Below are 18,159 nucleotides of genomic sequence, written 5' to 3' on the forward strand. Positions count from 1 at the left end.
ATCATAATGATGATATGATGTATAGAGAACAGAAAGTAGACATATACCAACATTCCTCATGTCAACTTCAACAATAATAGTGACACCAGTAAATGTAACCAGAACACCAGTCATGTAATCATATGGAAGAGTTTCCTGTAGTTACAGATAGTTCCAACCATTCTGTACAGACATCTGATCCACCATTGATCTCCCCTGGCTCCAGATCAGTCATAGTAACAGTGATCATTTGCTGGTTGATAAGAGATTGAGGCCTTATCTGTGCTCTCAGGAGGGTCCGTGGGTACAACAGGGGAGCAACTATACAAATAATCTCCTTTACACAAGTATTTCACATGGGTTTTGTATTTCAGATCATAGCGACATGGGATGGTGATGGAGCCTCCTGTCTTCACACACACACGATAAGCACCTGTAGACACAAGAGAAAACACATTAGATTGGAATAAAAGCAAATTCTCACAGCATAAAATTACAGTCCATCTGGACTATAACACATAATACTATAACACATAATACTTTAACACATAATGCAGGAAGTGTTATTTATAAGTGTGGTGGATTTATTCTAATCACAGTAGAGACTTTTAGATTTCCTCAAAACCATCAAACTTTATTTGTAATTACTGCAGTAATGGAACGTTAACAATCACCCAATGGTGTAGAGTCAAAGTTCAAACAAGCAGTACCGGTTACAACGACAGTCTTCCTGATTCCTTGTGACCAGGAACAGATACGTTGAAGTCTATACAAAGGTACATTGTGCTCTCATGCAACAGAAATCAAGATGTAACGTACATGGCGCCAAATATCTGTCTCTAGTTCATTAACTGCTTGATTATACAAAAATACCAATGCAACCTAGAATACTAAATATTTTCCTTAAATAAACTGGAGATTGCGTCTGTCACTCCCTGACCTTAGATATCTCTGTTTTCTTTATATTTTGGTTAGGTCAGGACGTGACTAGGGTGGGTACGCTAGTTTTTGTATTGTCTAGGTTTTTTGTATGTCTAGGGTTTTTTGTAGGTCTAGGTGATTTGTATGTCTATGGTGGCCTGATATGGTTCCCAATCAGAGGCAGCTGTTTATCGTTGTCTCTGATTGGGGATCATATTTAGGTAGCCATTTTCCCTTTGGTGTTTGTGGGATCTTGTCTATGTGTAGTTGCCTGGCATCACTCGTTTGTATAGCTTCACGGTTCGTGTTGTTATTTTGTTAGTTTGTTCAGTGTTTCATTCTTTTAATAAATAAGAATGTACGCATACCACGCTGCGCCTTGGTCCGATCCTTATAACGAATGTGACAGGGTCTCCCTGCCACAGACAGACAGGCACACAGACACGAATCATGGAATTAAATGCAGTCTTTAAGTTATCACCAAGCCATCGTAAATTGAATGTCAGTGTTAACACAGACACATGAGAGCTCTAAGAACCCTATTCTATTGCATAAAACAACCATTTGATGCAATAGCAGTATTAAAACAATCTTGTAAATTCACCACCATATAAGACAAGCTACTGCTCCTGTCTTCAGAGTTTCAGCATGTGTCCAGTCTCAGTCCCTGACCTAAACTTTAGCACTTCATAGAAACATGTTACCCTTACCTGAGAGTCTGGAGAAGATGAAGAGGAGGAGGGAGAGAAGAGAAACCATTTCTGGGTATGTTTCTCTGTATGTTATATGGTACCAATGCACAGTGTGCGTGTCAAGGACCAAGACACCAAAGAGAATGACTGAACTTCCTAATAGCTATAGCTGTCTTTAACTCTCTTCCTGCTTCTGTTAGTGTATATGCCCTCCTCAGAGGCAGATAGAAACTACTACATTCTACCAACTAGTTGTAACATCAAGCTCTAAGGCCTCCTTTTTAAAAATGTAATTGAATTAGTGTTATAGTGTTGATAAAGATGGAGGACCTGGCAGCCTATTTAGTTGGTGTTGAGCAGCAACAGTTAAGATGGAGTAAACAGTAAAAGTTCAAGCATAGATGGTGCTTACAAGCAGACACACCTCAAAAACAATGTATTTGGGCAGAGACACAACTTTATAAGAATATCTTAATAGATTTGAAAGTTTATTAACAAAGCATGCATTTAACATATAGAGCAGACAGCATAGTTGTAACGGCAGTCTATTTCGTCCTCCTCATCGGACGAGGAGAGGCGAGAAGGATCGGAGGACCAATGTACAGCGTGGTAAGTTTCCATGATTTAATAACATGAAAACAATAAAGAATTACAAAATAACAAAACAAACTAACCGTCACAGTCCCGTGTGGCACAAACACTGACACAGAAAACAACCACCCACAAAATCCCAACACAAAACAAGCCACCTATATATGATTCTCAATCAGGGACAACGATTGACAGCTGCCTCTGATTGAGAACCATATTAGGCTGAACACAGAAACAGACAAACTAGACACACAACATAGAATGCCCACCCAGCTCACGTCCTGACCAACACTAAAACAAGCAAAACACATAAGCACTATGGTCAGGACGTGACAATAGTACAGTAAGACTATGATTCAGTAAATAAGATCAACTACGAAACAAATAATATGTGGCCTACAACATATGGACTAAATGGTCAATTTAGGTCAAAGACCATCAAATGTAACATAAATGAACAGTTTCTTATTTGTGTTTTATCCCTGAAAAAGCAGGTACAAGAAGTAAATCTGTCCCTTGGTCTCACCAGAGAGACCTGTCTGGTTTCTACTCATCTTTAGTTTCACCACGGAGTCGGTTTGCCTTGAACTTCACCACAGCAATGATGGTACACAGTAGGAAGAGCAATGCATTACCCATTTTTGGCAGGTAGAAGAATGTTCTCTCCCATCTGTAGAAGAACTTAAACATTGAGAACATGTTCCTCTGTACATTTCTGCAATAGAATATATTTTTTAAGAGGAATTGTAAAGGGAATACTTACTATTTCTAGAGGCAGTGTAATGTATATTGAACAGTTAGCAGCAGCAGTGATTTTTACTGCACAAGGTGTTTAATGAGTGAGGATCAATGAAGGTGGTAGTGTAGGGATCTTCCATGTGACTAGGACACCAGATATCACCACCACCAACATTCCCAGAGGAATCAGTAGGACTTTTAGATCTATGGAACTGATGGTAAGAGACTAGTCCATAAAACATCACAGACACAGTAAATATAATTGATTTTTATTTTATTGTTTTTTTGTGCTGCTATGACAAAATGGAAACATTTGTTCAGCTCTTCACACCTTTTATGTGTGAATCTTGGCCATACAAGAATAGAAGGCTGCTACTTCTACAACCACAGAGGAACAAGGAAGTGGTAAATGTCTCTATGTTGGTAAATATCTCTATAACAGTGTATTGGCCTATACTATGTGTGAAAACATTTCAGGAGGGTGTTTTTGTGCCCTAATCTCTAGGCTGAAAAACAGAAAATGTTATCTTTCTTCATATTGCCATCCATTTGGAAGAATAAGTGTGAAATACAGCTGAATGAGTGATAATTACCTCATGGTGTCCTTCTCCTTGCTCCCCTCAGGTCCTTGGACTGTGTTGTCAGTCTGAACAGGCTCAGGTCCTTGGACTGTGTTGTTGTCAGTCTGAACAGACTCAGGTCCTTGGACTGTGTTGTTGTCAGTCTGAACAGGCTAAGGTCCTTGGAGTGTGTGGTCAGTCTGAACAGACTCAGGTCCTTGGACTGTGTTGTTGTCAGTCTGAACAGGCTAAGGTCCTTGGAGTGTGTGGTCAGTCTGAACAGACTCAGGTCCTTGGACTGTGTTGTTGTCAGTCTGAACAGGCTCAGGTCCTTGGACTGTGTTGTGGTCAGTCTGAACAGACTCAGCATTAATTGGTTGGAGCTTGGGTTGCTGTGAGGTAAAAACAACAATGTCAATACCAGAGAGACACAGGGTAGACTGAACTGTAACAAGACATCGTGGCTAAGCTATGATTGTCTTGATCAGTTTATTTAATTTACCCCAATATGTGGATTTTAACTTAGTATTAGCACTGTTGAGTTCAAACCAATGGTAGGACCACTAACTATTCCCAAAAGCTCTGAATCAGGTTACAATCAATTTATTTTAGATGATCAGCCAGCAATACTGGATAAACCAGGTTAATACTTAATTCTACAGTATCTGATTGCTCTCTACTCACTGGTCATAGTGGAGGTACTTTGTGTTGTGGTTTATTGTCTGACTGTGATGTGAACAGGTTTCATAAGGTCTCCCACTCCACACCTGTACCAGCCAGTGTTTTCCATCTTCAGTCCACTCATAGTCACCGTTAAGACATTTCTTCTGGTGACATCAATGTTCTGCTGTAGGGTACTGCTCCTGTCTTCAGAGTTTCAGCATGTGTCCAGTCTCAGTCCCTGACCTCAACTTCAGCACTTCATAGAAACATGTTACCCTTACCTGAGAGTCTGGAGAATATGAGGAGGGAGAGATGAGAAGACATGTCTGGGTATGTGTCTCCGTAAGTTATATGGTACCAATTCACAATGTCTTTGACAAGGTCCAATGTCCCAAAGAGAATGACTGCACTTCCTAACAGCTATAGCTGTCTTTAACTCTCTTCCTGCCTCTGTTTGAGTGTATATGCCCCCCTCAGTGGCAGATAGAAACTATTACATTTCATGGACTTCTATTAGCCTACTTTTCAACAGAGTAGAATTCTGTTGGGGGGGGGGTAGCCCATGAAACGTGTTTCAATCACCCGTGACTGAATGCGGTTTTCAGATCAGTTCCATTAGGAGTGCTGAGCCACGCATGTGCACATTTGTTGATATTCTTTGCTACTTATTGAGTTATTAGCCCAGTTAAAGATAAGTATAGGTCAACATTGGGCAGTTACTGCTTCCTGCAAGAGCACAAAACGTGTAGGCTACATTTCAAGACGTTTTTGAATACCAGTCAGATAAAGTACGATGCAACGCGGAGTGCCTGGACATCCCTTAGCCGTGTTATATTAGCCATATATCACAAACCCTGAGGTGCCCTGTTGCTGTTATAAACTGTTTACCAATGTAATTAGAGCAGTAAAAATAAGTGTTTTGTCATACCCGTGGTATACGGTCTGATATACCATGGCTGTCAGCCAATCAGCATTCAGGGCCCGAACTACCAGGTTTATAATTCTCTGTATGGTAATAATAATAAATTGTCTTTTGTAAAGTGGTTTCTTGCATCATACAGCACAATGCAATGCAATTTCCAGTCACCTATTAGGCCCAATATGTTACAGACCAAGTCAAAAATCATTCATTAATGTTATAATGTAGGCCTGCATTGAATACCACATATCGGCTACTGTAGACTATATCATATAAATCATAAGCTATTTCCATGTGAAAATGTTATGGGATATGTTCCATTGGTTTTGCTTGTTCATACATTAGTTTTGCTGGCCTACATTATGCTCAAATAGTCACAATAGCCTATTGGCTACAGTCTAAAACGTTAAGGGTACAGCCTCAGTGTTCAATGTAAACGCGCGCTGGAAGATGCACAAAATACTCAAATAAGTTTAAATTCAAAGGACCTAAAATTTGCAATGTGCCCCAAAATATTAGAGGAAACATTGGTTGGTGGGCAGCATATAAATAATATAACCCTTAACCTACTATTTCCGCGACCCTGCTGTAATCTAATTAACATAATTAACAAATCCCAATCAAAATGTGTCTGTTTAAGGCAGAGAGATGTGTTTTTATCACACTCGCATCTGCGGTGAAAGGTGACAGAGCTAGAGCAGTGTTTGTCAGACCATGAGACATCCCAAAAATTGGTCTTGCCACAAACACATCTGTAGCATCTGAACGGTTTAATAGTTAATCAATTAATCTCATAAGGGATGGGTTGCCAATTGACGATTTGACATGAAAATACAAATTAATTAATTTATTCGGTAAAGCGTTGGGACTGCTGTTGGGACTCTGCTGTTGGGACAGCTTTAAGTAGGCCCTAACAGTTTGTCACTGTTATAGTGCAATTAATGTATTGTTTAGTGTTGTGTGCTGGCTTTGCTGGCATGCATCTAAAAAAACATTTATTTTTGCCCCAACAAGATTTACATACTAAAATCGGCACTGGGATAAACACATGTAAAAAAATATATACATGTATATATATTCCAATCTTTCTTATATCTCTCTGATACTGGAAGGACATTTCAGAACGAACTTCCTTTCTAAATATCTGTTATTTATTGCGTTTCTATTGGCTGATACCACTAATGCCAAATAAAACAAAATAAAAATAAAAATATATATATAAAAAATGTAATACCCTTGGCCTTAAAAGTCTAAATCAAATAGCTAAATGATCCTTGGTTTGACCATCTTAAAACAATTCCATATGTTAACTTAGTACCCCCCGCCTTTAGTACCCCCCGCCCAACTGACTAGGTACCCCCCTATCCCTTTCCCTCCCCCGGTTAAGACTTAGACTAGAGAGATAACAGATATGTTGTGCTAATCAAAACAAGCACAGCAGACTGTCTTCAGTAGTTTATGGACACAACAAGGAGACAGGTGGGTTAGGAGGTGTGGGCAGAAGCATATTGGAGGCAGATAGATAGTCATGACTCATGTTGTGACACAGGAGGGGGAGTGGGCTGTCCTTCCAGCATGAGGGCTCTTTAAGCCCAAGATCTTCACTCAGTCAGTCACTGTTGTGTTACTGCCCTCTGCTGGACAGAAAGTAGTTTGGCGCACAATACAGGCTTATTATAGAAATAATGATAACAATGTAGTCATCTTCTCTGTATGATGAGGATTTTAAAAAAGTGAGACACTAAAGAGTGATGTATTGTACATATACAGTAGTAATGTAGTAGTAAACCTTGACCCGGAAAATATAAAAAACTATCGGCCTATATCGAATCTTCCATTCCTCTCAAAAAAAAATGAAAAAGCTGTTGCGCAGCAACTCACTGCCTTCCTGAAGACAAACAATGTATACGAAATGCTTCAGTCTGGTTTTAGACCCCATCATAGCACTGAGACTGCACTTGTGAAGGTGGTAAATTACCTTTTAATGGCGTCAGACCGAGGCTCTGCATCTGTCCTCGTGCTACTAGACCTTAGTGCTGCCTTTGACACCATCGATCACCACATTCTTTTGGAGAGACTGGAAACCCAAATTGGTCTACACGGACAAGTTCTGGCCTGGTTTAGATCTTACCTGTCGGAAAGATATCAGTTTGTCTCTGTGAATGGTTTGTCCTCTGACAAATCAACTGTACATTTCGGTGTTCCTCAAGGTTCCGTTTTAGGACCACTATTGTTTTCACTATATATTTTACCTCTTGGGGATGTTATTCGAAAACATAATGTTAACTTTCACTGCTATGCGGATGACACACAGCTGTACATTTCAATGAAACATGGTGAAGCCTCAAAATTGCCCACGCTAGAAGCCTGTGTTTCAGACATAAGGAAGTGGATGGCTGCAAACTTTCTACTTTTAAACTCGGACAAAACAGAGATGCTTGTTCTAGGTCCCAAGAAACAAAGAGATCTTCTGTTAAATCTGACAATTAATCTTGATGGTTGTAAAGTCGTCTCAAATAAAACTGTGAAGGACCTCGGCGTTTTTCTTGACCCTGATCTCTCTTTTGACGAACATATCAAGACTGTTTCAAGGACAGCTTTTTTCCATCTACGTAACATTGCAAAAATCTGAAATTTTCTGTCCAAAAATTATTCAGAAAAATTAATCCATGCATTTGTTACTTCTAGGTTAGACTACTGCAATGCTCTACTTTCCGGCTACCCGGATAAAGCACTAAATAAACTTCAGTTAGTGCTAAATACGGCTGCTAGAATCCTGACTAGAACCAAGAAATTTGATCATATTACTCCAGTGCTAGCTTCCCTACACTGGCTTCCTGTTAAGGCAAGGGCTGATTTCAAGGTTTTACTGTTAACCTATAAAGCGTTACATGGGCTTGCTCCTACCTATCTTTCCGAGTTGGTCCTGCCGTACATACCTACACGTACGCTACGGTCACAAGACGCAGGCCTCCTAATTGTCCCTAGAATTTCTAAGCAAACAGCTGGAGGCAGGGCTTTCTCCTATAGATCTCCATTTTTATGGAACGGTCTGCCTACCCATGTGAGAGACGCAGACTCGGTCTCAACCTTTAAGTCTTTACTGAAGACTTATCTCTTCAGTAGGTCATATGATTGAGTGTAGTCTGGCCCAGGAGTGTGAAGGTGAACGGAAAGGCTCTGGAGCAACGAACCGCCCTTGCTGTCTCTGCCTGGCCGGTTCCCCTCTCTCCACTGGGATTCTCTGCCTCTAACCCTATTACAGGGGCTGAGTCACTGGCTTACTGGTGCTCTTTCATGCCGTCCCTAGGAGGGGTGCGTCACTTGAGTGGGTTGAGTTACTGACGTGATCTTCCTGTCTGGGTTGGCGCCCCCCCTTGGTTTGTGCTGTGGTGGAGATCTTTGTGGGCTATACTCGGCCTTGTCTCAGGATTGTAAGTTGGTGGTTGAAGATATCCCTCTAGTGGTGCGGGGGCTGTGCTTTGGCAAAGTGGGTGGGGTTATATCCTTCCTGTTTGGCCCTGTCCGGGGGTATCATCGGATGGGGCCACAGTGTCTCCTGACCCCTCCTGTCTCAGCCTCCAGTATTTATGCTGCAGTAGTTTATGTGTCGGGGGGCTAGGGTCAGTTGGTTATATCTGAAGTACTTCTCCTGTCTTATCCAGTGTCCTGTGTGAATTTAAGCATGCTCTCTCTAATTCTCTCCTTCTCTCTTTCTTTCTCTCTCTCGGAGAACCTGAGCCCTAGGACCATACGTCAGGACTACCGGGCATGATGACTCCTTGCTGTCCCCAGTCCACCTGGCCTTGCTGCTGTTCCAGTTTCAACTGTTCTGCCTGCGGTTATGGAACCCCTACCTGTCCCAGACCTGCTGCTTTCAACTCTTAATGATCGGCTATGAAAAGCCAACTGACATTTATTCCTGATTATTATTTGACCATGCTTGTCCTTTATGAACATTTTGAAAATCTTGGCTCTCTCTAATTCTCTCCTTCTCTCTTTCTTTCTCTCTCTCGGAGGACCTGAGCCCTAGGACCATACGTCAGGACTACCGGGCATGATGACTCCTTGCTGTCCCCAGTCCACCTGGCCTTGCTGCTATTCCAGTTTCAACTGATCTGCCTGCGGTTATGGAACCCCTACCTGTCCCAGACCTGCTGTTTTCAACTCTTAATGATCGGCTATGAAAAGCCAACTGACATTTATTCCTGATTACTATTTGACCATGCTTGTCACTTATGAACATTTTGAACATCTTGGCCATGTTCTGTTATAATCTCCACCCGGCACAGCCAGAAGAGGACTGGCCACCCCTCATAGCCTAGTTCCTCTCTAGGTTTCTTCCTAGGTTTTGGCCTTTCTAGGGAGTTTTTCCTAGCCACCGTGCTTCTACACCTGCATTGCTTGCTGTTTGGGGTTTTAGGCTGGGTTTCTGTACAGCACTTCGAGATATTAGCTGATGTACGAAGGGCTATATAAAATAAACTTGATTTGATTTGTATGGTCTTGTCTGTTTCTTTGTTGAGATATTAGCATAATCTGTGTGGGTTCCAGAGGGTTTCTGAGTGGCACAGTGGTCTAAGGCACTGCATATCAGTGCTTGAGGCATCACTACTTACTCCCTGGTTTGATTCCAGACTGTATCACAACCGGCCGTGATTGGGAGTCCCATAGGGCGGCACACAATTGTCCCAGCGTCGTCTGGGTTTGGCCGGTGTAGGCCCTCATTGTAAATAAGAATTTGTTCTTAACTGACTTGCCTAGTTGAAAAAAGGATTTAAAAGGTACATGAGAGAGAAGTCAACACTGACCTGTGTGGTGTTATGCTAGTGAGCTGTAGACCACATTATCATCTGGTTTTGCCTAGAGGAGAGGAGGGACACACACAGGTAGAAGAGGGACAATTTGTGATGATGGAATGTAGACTACAGCTTGGAAACACTTTAACCATTTGTTGCAGAATAGCTGAAGAGATACATAAAGACATTAAAACTCAGAAATGTTTACAGCATAACACATTTTCAGTGTCTGCACCCTATACACCAATAACTGACAAAGCACAGACCACAAAACCCTCCTTTTCAAGTGTTCTGATAACACAGCCATCCTGTCCTTCCTGAATGACCCCCTTCCAGCAATACAGATAATCTGTTACCCAATTCAGGTAATGTTGCCACAACAACTACCTGAATCTCCACGTCTCCAAAACAAAATAAATAACCTGTAACGGCCCTGTCCTCATCAGAGGAGAGGCTGTTGAAATGGTTCCTTCATTCAAGTACCTCTGAATTACATAAGACCACAAGCTCACCTTCGATCAACACACCACTGAAATAACAAAGAAGTCTCAGCAACGTCTGTCTGTCATCAGGCGTCTGATCAACCTGTCTGTCAAACCCAAACTCCTTCTGCTAGTCTACCAGAGCATCATCACCACTACTTATCTACTGAAGTATCTGCTACCACAACATGCACACAGTCTCACACCACAATAAACTATTAAGGATCCACGACACGGCATCTAAACTGATTGGACTCTACACTCCAAAACGGTTCCTTCTTAATGAAGGAGCTATCCAGAGTAAAGCCCACCACATGATCTCCAGCCCAGACTATCCACTCCTCCACTGCTTTGATCTTCTCCCATCAGGTCAGAGATTTCAGACTATTAAATATCTCACTGCACGCTTCAGGAGTTTCATCCCAGGGACTATCACAATTCTAAACAGTTCCATGTATCTTCCTCCTATGGCCAGGTGGGTGGTGCTATTTATGTCTGACTGTTGTTTGTTTCCTGATGTTCCTCTTGTAGGACAATAAAGCTGATTCTGATATGTGACTTCCTCTATAACCCCACCAGTCTGCCACATTTAGCTGGTTCCTCCTCTTGGGGACAACAGTGCTGTACGTCACACCATCACCATTGGCAGAAAATGGGTCCAGCTGTTGGGATAGCGGGCTGTAGACCACATTATCATCTGGTTCTGCCTAGAAGAGAGGAGGGACACACACAGGAAGAGAGGTGAAGAGGGACAATTTGTGACGGAGTTTAGATGCCAATCAGTTTAGATGCCACTACAGCTTGGAAACAGGTACATAAAGGCTAGCAAGGCTGCAACGCTAGCCGCGTCTTCAGAGCATGCAAAGATATTTTACATTTTAGCAGACACTCTTATCCAGAGTGACTTACAGTGGTGAATGCATACATCTTTAAAACTTTACTGCACTGATCCACCGTGGGAATCAAACCCACCACCCTGGAACTGCAAGCACCATGTTCTACCAACTGAGCTACACAGGACTTGCTAGCTAAAGTGTTTTATACATTCTTTTCATTTATTTTTTTACTTTTTTCTTCTTGGCGGTGGATCATTACGGATAGGTTGTTGCTTCCATCAATGTAATTGTCTGCATCATTTCCTATCCCCCATATATTTTCTGGGGTAAGTACATATAAATATATATTTTCTGGGGTAAGTAAATATACGTATATATATACCTTTTTATATATACCTTTTTTTTATATACCTTAGTTTATTTTTCTCCGCAAACCCTACCCCCCCTCCCCCAATTGGAGTAAACTAATAAACAATAACACTTAGGCTTCTACTTCCAGCTTATACATACTATACACATTTTGCAGACAATCTATTTTACAATAACTATATTTTGTTTGTTTTCAGTCCTGGCCTTCCTCTATTTCTGATGTCCATCCAGTTTGATTTCTATTTTTAACCGTGCTATTTCACAAAAGTTCTGAACCTACATACATTTTACAGACCCCATATGTTTTACATTTGTCATCTTGTTATTAGTCCCAACCTTCAGCTCCATTCAACCCCTCCCATCTATCTCTTAACACCATCCATTTTGGATTTCTATTTGCCATATATTTTTCAACTGTGCTGTGACAATTCACAAAAGTACTCAATCTTTCTATTGTCATAGTTTCTACAGATTGTAAATTTAAGATAAACATTTTTGCTAAAATAATTATATTATTGATCAATTGACTATGACTTTTCAAATCACCCAGTATTGCTATTTGCAGAGTTAGCTCCATGTAAATGTTGCAATTCTTCAGCCATTCCTGGACCTGTGACCAAAAACAAGGCATCTATGGACAGTGCCAAAATAAATGTAATGTAATCTAATGACTCTGCGTCCTCGCAGCAATATCTGCAGAGCTGGGAAGATTGTATCCCCCATAAATATAACATTCTATTGGCTGCAAGAATTTTGTATAATAATTTTAATTTAAAAAATGTGAAGTTTTGAATCCGGCGCCGTTTTGCGTGTCAATTCATAAACCATGTGCCGTGGAATCGGTACAACGAAAATCTCTTCCCAACTATTTTGCAATTTATATGGCACAGCTGTCAGTTTTTTGGTCCTTAAATGAAACTGGTATATATTTTTATTTATCACAATTTTCTTTAACCAATTTTGGTCTTTAATGCAGGGCCAACAGACAAGTTCCTTACTTTTCCCACCTAAACACTAGCTGAAGTGTTTACGGACATATTCAATCTCTCCCTTTCCCAGTCTGCTGTCCCGACTGGATTCAAGACACCCACCAATGTTCCTGTACGCAAGAAAGCAAAGGTAGCTGAACTAAATGACTACCGCCCCGTAGCACTCACTTCTGTCATCGTGAAGTGCTTTGAGAGGCAACTTAAGGGTCATATTTGGTATTTAGTATTTTATTAGGATCCCCATTAGCTGTTGCGAAAGCAGCAGCTACTCTACCTTGGGTCCACACAAAACATGAAACATGACATAATACAGAACATTAATAGACACGAAAAGCTCAAGGACAGAACTACATCAATTTTTAAAAGGCACACAAATGACATATCAATACACACAATCAATCTAGGTCCAATAGGGGAGAGGTGTTGTGCGGTGAGGTGTTGCTTTAGCTGTTTTTTTAAACCAGGTTTGCTGTTCATTTGAGCAATATGAGATGGAAGGTAGTTCCTTGCAATAATGGCTCTATATAATACTGTATTCTTTCTTGAATTTGTTCTGGATTTGGGGACTGTGAAAAGGTGAAAAACTTGAAGTTCCTCGGCGTATACATCACTGAAATGGTCTACCCACACAGACAGTGTAGTGAAGAAGGCGCAACATCACCTCTTCCACCTCAGGAGGCTGAAGAAATTAGTCTTGGCCCCTAAGACCCTCACAAACCTTTACAGACACACCATTGAGAGCATCCTTTCGGGCTGTATCACTGCCTGGTACGGCAACTACACTGCCCACAACACCATGGATCTCCAGAGGGGGGTGCGATCTGCCCAAGTATTCACCGGGGGAACACTGCCTGCCATCCAGGACACCTACAGCACCCGATATCACAGGGAGGCCAAAAAGATCATCAACAACCACCAGAGCCACTGCTGTTCTTAAGCACGACGCATCGCGGAGTGCCTGGACACAGCCCTTAGCCGTGATATATTGACCATATACCACAAACCCCCGAGGTGCCTTATTGCTATTATAAACTGGTTCACCAACGTAATTAGAGCAGTAAAATAACACATTTTTTATAATGTTAAAAGAGAAGGGTCCTTCTATATAATATCACAAGAACAGTTGTTAATGTCCATTACATGCATGCTGCCTGTCAGCAGAGAGACATATTTCAAGAAAGACGATGGACAAATACATTTTAAGAGCCGCTATTGACTGCGAGTAAATATTTGTCCTCCGCATCACACGACCCATCAAGGGATACATATGTTTAACTTATAATCGACCCTGACACAGCCAGGCCAAGATAACATGCAGTTCTGACAATCTAGAGTGAGTAAACCTGTAAACCAACCTTCTCTCTACACACACACATTTATAGTTGATCTATCACTTTGGCTATTATCGGTTTAACACAGTGTTAACCAGCCCTGCGCTAGCAGAGTTAACAGACCCTTTTGACAACACCAAACCCATTTGCCGGTGTGTATCGGAACAATAATATTTGCATGTTTGAGATTGAGATGTATTGTTTACATGGTGTTAAAAAAATTGTGACACCGATTGTATTCTCCAGTAGAGAACCTAGACAGACCTACCCTCCTCTATCAATCCATTATCCTAATTAGCCTCACATTAGATTAGATCTTAAATTCCAATTCACATCCACCAAAAGGGCAGCACAGTAGGCTATAACAGTATTCAAGTCATAATAACCCCAATCTCTACATTTAGCTTGTATCAGATCAAAGTCAAAACCCAACCTTGGTTTCTCCATTTTAACGCCTGTGTAGGCTTCAAAATAAGTAAACAAAAGTAATAATTTACAATTTTCGCCTTCCCATAAATCTAAACCTAATTTTAAGTTCACATAGTCCAAAATGTATGTATTGCATTAGTAAGAAATGATGACTCCATCATGCATAAAAAATATAGTAATAATAATAATACAGGATTATAATGTATAGTGACGTGCAATCTGTATCAGGACTACTTCAGTACGAATTATCACTCACAGCCAAATTGTTACCTTCAAATGCTTGAACAATTAGTTGTTTACATACGAATTAATCGACCACCAGAAGAACATTCTGATTTGAAAGTGGGATACAGGGCACATCGTCTCTCCACTATTTCATGGAGGAATTGCTCATTAATAGAGAATGGTGTGCTCTTCAGCTCCCTACCCTGTTGTAGCAAGGCAATCTTCATTTTGTAGTGAGTTACCCTAGCTACTATCTGACAGTGCCCAGTGGTGTAAAGTACTTCACTAAAAAATACTTAAGTACTACTTAAGTAGTTTTTTATATTTATACAGTATATTGTAAACTTCTACTTTTTAGATCTCAAACATACTGCTTACTGACACGTTACATAGGCATGGTTCATAGGGTTGGTTCCAGCATGTGTCTGGCACCGTCTCCTATCAAAACTTATAGAACATATTCACATAATTATTTATGACACTAAGACAAGATGAAAATGTTCAAGGCTGTCTCTTCACATGATAACATTTTCCATCACTTGTTACATTTTGAATGCTTAGCAGTACAGGAAAATAGTCCAATTCACGCACTTATCAAGAGAACATCCCTGGTCATCCCTACTGCCTCTGATCTGGCAGATGTTTGAGTGTTGGTGTGCCCCTGGCTATCCATACATTTAAACAACGAAATTAAGAAAACGGTGCCATCTGATTTGCTTAAAATAAGGAATTTGAAATTATTTATACTTTTACTTTTGATACTTAAGTACATTTTAGCAGTTACATTTACTTTTGATACTTAAGTATATTTAAAACAAAATACTTGTAGACTTTTACTCAAATAGTATTTTACTGAGTGACTTTCACTTTTACTTAAGTATTATTCTATTAAGTTACTTTTATTACTTTTAATCAAGTATGAAAATTGGGTACTTTTTACACTACAGACGGTACCTTCCTCTGCCAACGAAACGCTGAGCCCTTTGAAAATAAATTGTATCCCCCTTTTCCTCCGTCATCTTGAGATTACATGTCATGCAATCCTTGAATTCATCCTCAATTGCCTGATAGTTTTCATCCTCCTTTATTCCTATTATGACTATATTATTCTTCATAGGCTACTTCTGCACTTCAGATCAAGTAATTCTGCTTTCGTTGCATTATTATCATACCATAGCCTCTCAGTAGTGCAGGGTTCCTCAACTGGTGGCCCGCGCCCGAATTTGACCCCCGGGTGATTTTATTTGGCTCCCCAATTTTTCTGAGCCCAAAAATATTTGTTTATTGTTGGACATGAAACACTGTAAAAAGACCAGCAAATCAGCTCAAATTGATTTTAATTTTGGAAATCTGTTCTGAAGTACTACCAAGCATAATAGTAAGATGTATGTAATTGTATACAAATGTAAGCAAGGTTTGACGTGATTATGTTTTAGTCATTGTTACGCTCGTTGATAGAATGAGACCAAGGTGCAGCGTTGTAGGCGTACATTTTACTTTATTTTCAAATGACACCAAATAACAACAAACCACGAAACGAACGTAAAGCTCTGTAATGCTAAACAGCAACTATACAAAGACAAGATCCCACAAACTAGGGTGGAAAACAGGCTGCCTAAGTATGATTCCCAATCAGAGACAACGATAGACAGCTGCCTCTGATTGGGAACCATACCCGGCCAACAAAGAAATAGAAAACTAGAATGCCCACCCAAATCACACCCTGACCTAACCAAATAGAGAAATAAAAAGACCCTCTAAGGTCAGGGCGTGACAGTCATCTGTTTGGGCTTCTTGGGGTCAATTTGCAGTCTATAAATTACTTGTAATTATATTCCGACCCCCTGACCATCCGCTTGAGAAAAAAATCACCCCGCTGCAGAATCTAGTTGATGATCCCTGACTTAAACTGTAAAATATATATTTTTAAACCTCTGACTCCATCTCAACTGTTTCTGCTCAAAACCAATTAAATAGGCTGCCAGGTCCTCCATCTTTATTAACACAATACATGATTTTATTTGATATATGATATACAAATGTGCTAATTAAATAAAATAATCAATTGTAGTGCTCTTGTTTGCTTCAATGTGTACAATTCTGGTTAGAGAATTTCAAAGTGTTGATCAATAAATAGTTGAAGGTTCCCTACATTATCCAGAATGTTTGTTTTGCAGTTATCAGCTAATCCTCAATTTTACGATGAATTCATGGGACTGTCTACCACGTTGCCACTTGCCATGTCATTTCCCCCTAAAGGACTTGTTACCCTTACCTGAGAGTCTGGAGATGAGGAGGAGGAGGGAGAGGGAGAGATGAGAATCCATTTCTGGCTCTGTGTCTCCGTATTTGATATATGGTACCAATGCACAATGTATGTGTCAAGAACCAAGACACCAAAGAGAATGACTGAACAAGTGAGGGGTGAAGTATACTTTGCAGACTATTCCATGTCTCTGGTGAGCAATAGTCTAAGGCTGTCTTGCCTAACTGGGTGGGGACTTTACGTAGCAACCTGTGTCTGGTAACTGCTAGTGGTTAAAGTAGAACAGGCTACAGAGGTAGTGGGGGAGTTTACCCAGAAGGGCTTTATATATGAACACATACCAATGTAGCTATCTGTGCATGTAAATTGAGGTCCAGCCTACCATAGACTGAATCCAGTCTCTGTAGCACAGAGGAGGCTTCATGCATGTACATTAAGTCACCATAATCAATTACTGAAAGAAAAGTGTCTTGAACAAGCTTCGTTGCAAAAAAAAAACAGTTTATGGATTAAAAAGTCAAATTAGGTCAAATAAACTTAGCAAAAAAAGAAACGCCCTCTCACTGTCAACTGCGTATATTTTCAGCAAACTTAACGTGTAAATATTTGTATGAACATAACAAGTTCAACAACTGAGACATAAACTGAACAAGTTCCACAGACATGTGACTAACAGAAATGGAATAATGTGTCCCTGAACAAAGGGGGGGGGTCAAAATCAAAAGTAACAGTCAGTATCTGGTGTGGCCACCAGCTGCATTAGGTACTGCAGTGCATCTCCTCCTCATGGACTGCACCAGATTTGCCAGTTCTTGCTGTGAGATGTTACCCCACTCTTCCACCAACGCACCTGCAAGTTCCCGGACATTTCTGGGGGGAATGGCCCTAGCCCTCACCCTCCGATCCAACAGGTCCCAGACGTGCTCAATGGGATTGAGATCCAGGCTCTTCGCTGGCCATGGCAGAACACTGACATTCTTGTCTTGCAGGAAATCACGCACAGAACGAGCAGTATGGCTGGTGGCATTGTCATGCTGGAGGGTCATGTCAGGATGAGCCTGCAGGAAGGGTACCACATGAGGGAGGAGGATGTCTTCCCTGTAAAGCACAGCGTTGAGATTGCCTGAAATGACAACAAGCTCAGTCCGACGATGCTGTGACACACCGCCCCAGACCATGACGGACCCACCACCTCCAAATCGATCCCGCTCCAGAGTACAGGCCTCTGTGTAACACTCATTCCTTCGACGATAAACGCGAATCCGACCATCACCCCTGGTTAGACAAAACATCGACTCGTCAGTGAAGAGCACTTTTTGCCAGTCCTGTCTGATCCAGCGACGGTGGGTTTGTGCCCATAGGCAACGTTG

General features: G+C 41.0%; 1 long non-coding RNA gene across 4 annotated transcripts; it reads right to left on the reverse strand.

The window, feature by feature from the left end:
* Positions 1 to 281: 281 nt before the first annotated feature.
* Positions 282 to 17,758, reverse strand: LOC139544584 (uncharacterized). 4 transcript variants are annotated; one of them, XR_011668894.1, is made up of 8 exons: positions 16,799 to 17,758; positions 10,921 to 11,051; positions 9,875 to 9,926; positions 7,042 to 7,194; positions 4,166 to 4,433; positions 3,515 to 3,873; positions 2,947 to 3,133; positions 282 to 2,853 (listed from the first exon to the last, which is right to left on the reverse strand). It is a non-coding gene; the product is annotated as an uncharacterized lncRNA (long non-coding RNA). The 4 variants fall into 4 exon arrangements; XR_011668895.1 differs by lacking the exon at positions 7,042 to 7,194; XR_011668892.1 differs by having other exon boundaries at positions 9,875 to 11,051.
* Positions 17,759 to 18,159: the final 401 nt, after the last annotated feature.

The sequence above is a fragment of the Salvelinus alpinus genome, chromosome 18, assembly GCF_045679555.1.
Source record: "Salvelinus alpinus chromosome 18, SLU_Salpinus.1, whole genome shotgun sequence".
In the NCBI taxonomy this organism is placed as follows: Eukaryota; Metazoa; Chordata; class Actinopteri; order Salmoniformes; family Salmonidae; genus Salvelinus; species Salvelinus alpinus.